Here is a 7,183-nt window from a genome sequence, read left to right on the forward strand (position 1 = left end):
TTGATGGTTTTATTCTTTAGAGGAAAGGAATCAATTCAGAGTGCATGCTGGTGCCTAAAAGAGACTTAGGGAAGAGAAGTGCCCTGCAAGTTTATCCAAGGGTATTCCAGGGCTTGAAAGTGGAAACAGAAAACTTATTAAAAATATTTGTATTTTTTATTTAAATTAATATTTTAATTTATTGGAAAACCATACTCCTATAGAGTTTTCTGTAAGATATATCGCTTCATATTTGGGGAAAAAAAATACCTGGATGTCTAAAGGCTCAGAGAAAATACCTGCTTTTCATTCCTCTCCCTGTATTTCCCACTTGAAAAAAACTTACCATGATAAAAACTGAAGGTACATACAGAAAAATGTCCAGTTAATTGAAGGGTGCCTACTGCAGTCAATGAAAGAAGACAGGTGATATCCTAAAGGAAAGAAATTTTAATGATAGCAATCAAAGTTCAAAGGGGAATCTTTTAAGGGTTTTCTATAATGTTATGTTATGGGATAAAAGTGTATCCTGTCTGTGAGGTCAGAAACCCTGTTTAGCTCCTGTTTGATAAGGAGACTCAAACTTCAGTCAGGTTGGCTGAAGCTTTTCATATTTTCCAATGCTCAGTGGTCTTAACATTTTGAGGACTGAGAAGGAGGAAACAGATACTGAAACTTGCGTGTTTTCTCCAAGTCTAGGTCCCCCCAGACTAATTTATATCCTTGAAAATATGCAAAATAATTTTACAAATGAATCTGGATAAGAATCAATTTTTAATGGTCATCAATTTAATGACCTTGCAGATAGAAGAGGTCACCTCTCTTGCTTCTTAATAAACTCTGAAATCTAGCTGATGTGTGGAGTTCACTGTTTTCAATGGTGAAAGGGAAGTTGTTATTTTTGGTAGGGTTTTTTGTTCCCATCCCTGAAGACCACATGAAACCTGGCTACTGTCCTGGGACTTCAAGTTATTGTCTTTATAGTCCCTCGAGTTAACCTAATAGCCTGGGATCTTGTCTGTAGAAAACATTTGGAGAAAAATGAATTTATGTTGTATTTCCTGCATATTTTTGATAGCTGCTTGGCCAGACTAACAGCATCCCTCCTTGTACTGTGGGACAGTAATCTTTCTGCTTTTGACGGCCTTTTACAGAAGGAAATCTAAATAAAAAATACACAGTAATTCACAGTGAAGACCAAGATTTACTCAGAGTAGGACAAAAGTGGAATTTAAAACACAGATACAGCATAAACGTGGCCTTTCCCTCTTCTGTGGTCTCTACTACACTTCAACAGGAAAGTTGTCAAAAAATAAACCATTCCACACCAAATGGCGAGGGCACTGAGTACGAATTCATGGGGGAACTCAGCAGAGGACCTTGCGGAAGGATTTGATGAGAACCAGAGTGGGGGCTGCAGACCCAACCCCCCCACGGGCTGAGGTCCCCTTTGGGGTGCTGCTCAGCTGCACGCTGCTGGTTTGAAATACTTAGCTCTTAAAAAACAAGCATTTTAACTACTGAAAGAGATCTATTACTTGAAATAAATGCTAATGCTGTGGACTTATATCTAACTCTTCATTTGATGTGTTTTAATGTACACATTAAAGTGTATATGCTATACTGTGCATGCTATAGAAAATAATCCCAAGGCTACAGCATCACAATTAAAAAACTGAAGTGCTCTAAAATCATAAGAAATTACATTAAAAAAAATCCAAACAGCAAATGGATGACTGATACAGTTCACACCAGAGACTCCAAGAATCGGGCTTAGTGCCCATCCACAGACACGGCCAAAAGTTTGTGTCGCTGGTGGCACGTGTATCAGTTTCCTCGCTGTCCTGTACGAGTACAGGTCTTGGAAAAAACTCCAGGTGGGAACTGAATCCACCTTTTCAGCCCTGGAAGCGATGGATGCCTGAGGCACTGCAGGCAGGCCAGAAGACAGTACTTGGTGCATCTTTCTGCCTTGTTTAAAAATGTGAATGACAGACCATCTTCCCCAAAGATTACCTCGCTGCAGTATGCTTTTATGCTCTGTATCACAGGGAAGTTCTTTCTTAGAACTTCCATTTTTCTGATGTGATCTGTTTCACTGCATCTGCAACGTAATTTCAACAGGCTGCAAGGACACCTTCCACTAAGAAAAAGGAACTGAACTTGAGGCATTTTTACAAGTTAAAATATAGAATAAGATTCAAATTACCTTTCTAAAGAGAAAAGCCAAGTTTCAAACCATAGTCCTTTTACCAGGCAAGATTAAAAACACCTCTGTTTTTGGAGGTTTTGATTTTCAAGCTGTGTCAAGCCTCTTCTGCTCCTCAGGCAATCAAAGAAAATTATTTGCTCCAAGGGAAGAAGCAATTTAAATATACGTCCATTAGGAAGCCTCTTACCACGCGTGTCACGTGTGTTTGCCCATGTGCAAGCACTTGCACAGGAACATCTTGTAACTTTGGAGAGCTCTAGCTTTACACCAGCGTGTTGTAAAACAAAAACGGGTTAATTGCATACGATGCGAGAAACAAGCCTTCAGGCAGGGAATTGCTATTTTCTGGATATTTCTAGTTTTGTTGGACACTTAAAAAGGAGTAAAACTAGCATTCTGCATGTCTACTAACCTAAAAAAGGAAAGGTTTTTTTTTTCCTTTTTTCTTTTTTTTTTTTTTTTTTGGCAAATGAACCCAGAACGCCAGGATCGGGATCTCTGAGCTATTTGTTAGACTCATCCTTCCTTCTCCAACATCAAAGGACTCCAGAGCTTCGCCATCAGCACGGGAAAGATGGGCTTCCACAGCTTTTGACAGAGGGTGCCGTCACATTGCTCCAGGAGCAATTTCTGCAGAGGTTCTTCTCTCACGCTCCAGCGCCTGTCTCAGCTGGCGGCTGCTGGACGTGCGTGCCCAGGTTGGGCACTGCCCTGGGAACCTCCTCGGTCCCAGCATCAGGTTTGGGGACAATTCAGGGGCTACAGAAATCTGTAGTTTTGGGGTGCCATTTTAGTTGTGCCACTGTGTGCTACCTATAGGCATAAAAGTTAAGTTCTTAAAGACACTAATAGAAACTACAGCTAATTTTTTAAAAAAGAATTTGCTCTAATGCTTACAAATCATTAATGCCTCAAAATACAGTAGCTCAGTGAAAGTCTTAAAAGGACTAATGGCCATTACAATTAATTCTCTTTTAAGACTTTCCCCGGACTACTATTTTATTGATGCACTAATGCTTATTTTCCTCTACTTCTCCTTGAAAAAAATCTGGTTACAGTTCTTAGCCAATTTCATATGTTTTTGTGATTTCACTTGGAACCCCCTTGATACATTTGCCAACTAATTTACAAGAATTATTGCATTGTAAAAATATTCAGAAAACCTGGATGCAATTGATTCCTGTAAGACAAAATGTCTTACAGGAAAATAAATTATCTATTGTTAACCCTTTAATCCCTGCTGGCCTGTATGAAAACCACTTCCACATGCATCTTAAAAAAAAAATTAAAAATCACTGCATTAAGCAACTGCCAATCTGGAAAGTGTATTTTTAATTGCAGATTTACAATTGTTCTTCTGTGCACATTCTCTGGATTTTTTGGACTGCTAAGGAAAAGTAACAGACTCTGACGTGTGTGGTCCCTCTTTCTCACTCAACCCAACCCATTCTGAGCAACTGGCTTTGCCCGTGGGTGAAGCTGCCTTGGGTGACACCTGGTACAACCCGGGTAAGATTTTTCAGAAGTACATGTGTGGTATTCATAATTAATTGCAACTGTTGACACATAGGATTCGTCACTAGAGCCACAGTTAAAACAACTGGGTGTCTCAAGTGGGGAGGAGGAGGCGGCTTATTTTTGAGGTGGCATTTAAACTAATTTTTGAGTGATAAAGCTCTAAATAACTCAGGTTTTGCCTGTCCAAGTTTGCTTTCACTTCATCCTTTTGCTAAAAGACCAAAAAAAAAAAAAAAAAAAAAAAAAGAGCCTTTTTGATATTACCCAATGTGAAAAAAAGAACAAAACCAGAAATTAAGAGAAGTGATGTGTAAGAGCGAGCCCTGATGGGCACACGGCTTTACAGATGCATGAGCTCTCCCATCCATCACAACCATTGTATTCTTTTTAAAAGAAAACATTTTCTGGGCTAAGAAACAGGATGCTGAGAGAAGGACAGAGCTGAAACAAACAGCCTTTCTCATCCTGGTTATTTATTTGACCTTCTTGAGATGAAATGAAATATTGAATTGCACCATCCTTTCTAGAAATTACAGCAAATCCTGACATATTTGGATCATGAAATTTGAGCCACTCTCTTCCTTCAGACTGCTTTTTCATTCTCTGCTTTACTCTTGCTGTGTCCTGGCTCTCTTTTTGATTTCTGTTTCTTAAGAATGGGGCTTAGCTGTGCAAGGCTGTCAGATTAGCAGCACTGCTGTAAGCCCATAAAAAGACAGCTAAAATGCGTCAAGCAAGCTGATACTGGTACGCATTATGCACATCTTGCAGTGTCTAAAAATTTTTTTTTAAAAAATCATTCTGTGTAGACATTTTTCCTACTATTGAAGAAACTGTATGTCTTTAAGAAGAGACCCAGTGCAATAAATGAAAGCTGTGTTTTGTCTATTCTGTTCTGTCACCCCACCTACTTTGCAAACTACCTCAAACTCATTAATTTTATTTTGTCCAGGGTCAAGCAGGCTCTGACTTTGAAAGCTGCCACAAAATGGTTTCAGCCCATCTCCTCTGTCCTTTCCCAGAGTTCTCGCTATCCAGTGCAAGGTTGCTTGCTCTTGCAGGGATTTCATGAGACCAGTGTTCGAAAACAATAACTTTAGTACAGCTGAGTTGAATTTGCAAGAGGTAAACTGGGGGTGCTATTTAGATTGTTGACCTCTGGGAAGAGCATTTAGAAGCATGGGACTTTGGGGGCTTTGGGTGGGGGTTTTCTGTATGTTGTATTTTTGGAAAATAAAACAATGCTATTGCTTTTCTGCTTTTCTTAGTCTTAGTGCTTCAGAAACCTGCCTTTGGTAGTTTATTCCCCCGAGCTCTGCTCCTACTACCTACCTCACATGGACATGTGAATGGATCGGGTTTGACGTATCTGGCTCTTCCAGATTTAGAGCACTGAAAGAAAACTGTCATGCTGCATTTGACTACCTTCTGTCTGCGTGTGCCATGATCCCCCAAGGCTTCCACCTCCATTGAGCAGTCTGTCACCCTGCCAATTATTTTCCCAGATTTGTTTCAACAACCCCAGCTGCCTTTCTGCCAGGTAACTTCTTCCATTACTTACATGCTGCTAAACAAATCGATTGCCCTGACCGTCTTTACCAAACACACAACAATCTGGCCACAGTCCCACCTCACTTCATTCCACAGAGTAATCACCACCCTCTTCTGCAACCTCATTTTCTGGATTTGCAATGGTAAAGAATGCATATCTCAGAGCCACGAGACCCTCAGCTTGGTAGGTCCACTAGTCACCGTGCCTGTCTTAACATAGCAGGCAACTACCATGTAAGTCATGGTTCAGGCCGGGAAAAGACTCTTCGCCAGGTGAGTCTCGAGTACAGCATTTATTCAGCTGCTCTGAGGGAGCCATAGGAAGAGCTACAGGAGCAGTGTGTTAGCATTCGAGCTCTTCACAGTGCTACAGATAATGCCAGAATTGCCTTCTGTGCTTCATTTCAGCTTCCAAAAGCTCTTGCCAAGCAAGGAATGAGAGCTAAGGGTTTGTGCTGGCATCCATTTTGAGAAAGTTATCTGGAGAACAGCACGGGAGCCAGAGAGCTTGTGAGAGCTTCTTTCACTGGGCGAGAGCTTCCTGGGTTCCCAAAAATGCTCATGTATCAGAGCCCACGGGAGCTGATCCAGATGCTCTGGGGTAGTTAACCAATGGGTAGAAACTGCAGTAAGATACAGCCCAAGAACAGATGCATGCTGCAAACTACACCTGATTCAACATGATGAACACAGACATACAGTCAAACTGATGCACAGATAACACAGGTTTAATTATCCACAGTTTGATTATCCAGTGTTGACATGGTTTTTATGACTAAGTCACCCTTGAGATGCTCAGAATCTGGAAATCCCAACCACAGATAAAAATTTCCTTGCAGATACATAAAGTCACAGCATTTTTCTGACAAACTTTGGCTGAGAGTTTTGAGTATTTTTAACTTATTGGGGTTGCAGTGCATTTTACAAGGAGAGTGAAGTCTTAAGGCATAAATCATTGACTTAAAGGAAAACAACTGTGTAACAATATTACAAGATACACAGAACAGGATGCACTTGGATTCCAGTTTCTGTTCATTGGCTCACCAGAGACAAGGATCATAAATCAGAAATAGAGAATTGAAATCAAAGAAAAGTAACAGGAAGTGTCAAAATGAAAACCTGGCAGAAATTACCAATAGGAGGAAAAGAAAAGAGGCTCCAGATGTTTTTTAAAAAAATAAAAACCTGGGAAAGATTCAGTGAACAAAAGATCTACAAGCAGAAGAGAAAAAATGATAGCTTGGGTGGGGGGCTTCTCCTCTTTCTTTCTCACATAGAAGCCAGGTCTAGTGAGGCAAGAAAATATGTATCTACTAAGAAGATGAGGGAGGCGACGGGGGAAAAAGGCCATATAAACATCACCTCCCCTCCTTTCTTCCCATGAAGCACAGCTCTGGCAACTCTGATCCCAGAAATATTTCAATCGGGCTCACAATTCAAAAGGTTCATTAAATCCAGAATTATTACCACGAGAGAACTTGATCAGAGCAGCCAGGCTGTAATGTTTAAGGGGCTCCTTATTCACACATACCTACAGGCTGCAGCGCTCCCAGTCCCAGGGCGAGGAGGGTGTGAATCCCAGCCCCGCGCAGTACCAAGCTTTTTCCTCTGGGGCCATCTGCCGGCTTTCGCGCAGATGCTTCTCGGGACCTTTCTGGGACGACGACTGCGTTATCAGGTGCATCAAAGGTGAGCGATGCTGGAGCCATTCGGCATGATTTCTCACGGAGCTGTAGTCCAAGCTGTGCTGGAGGCTGCATCTTTCCGTCCCACATGCCGCCGTAACTCTGACCGGCGCACAATTCTTACATCGGTCTTCTGAAGACTTTAAAAAAAAAATAAAATAAAAAAAATCCAGCCCCACTTCCAATAATTCCCTTGTGATCAGAGATGTTCCCCTCCCTTCCCCATGTGTGTGCCATA

Source organism: Gymnogyps californianus, chromosome 2 (genome assembly GCF_018139145.2).
Source record: "Gymnogyps californianus isolate 813 chromosome 2, ASM1813914v2, whole genome shotgun sequence".
Classification (NCBI taxonomy): domain Eukaryota; kingdom Metazoa; phylum Chordata; class Aves; order Accipitriformes; family Cathartidae; genus Gymnogyps; species Gymnogyps californianus.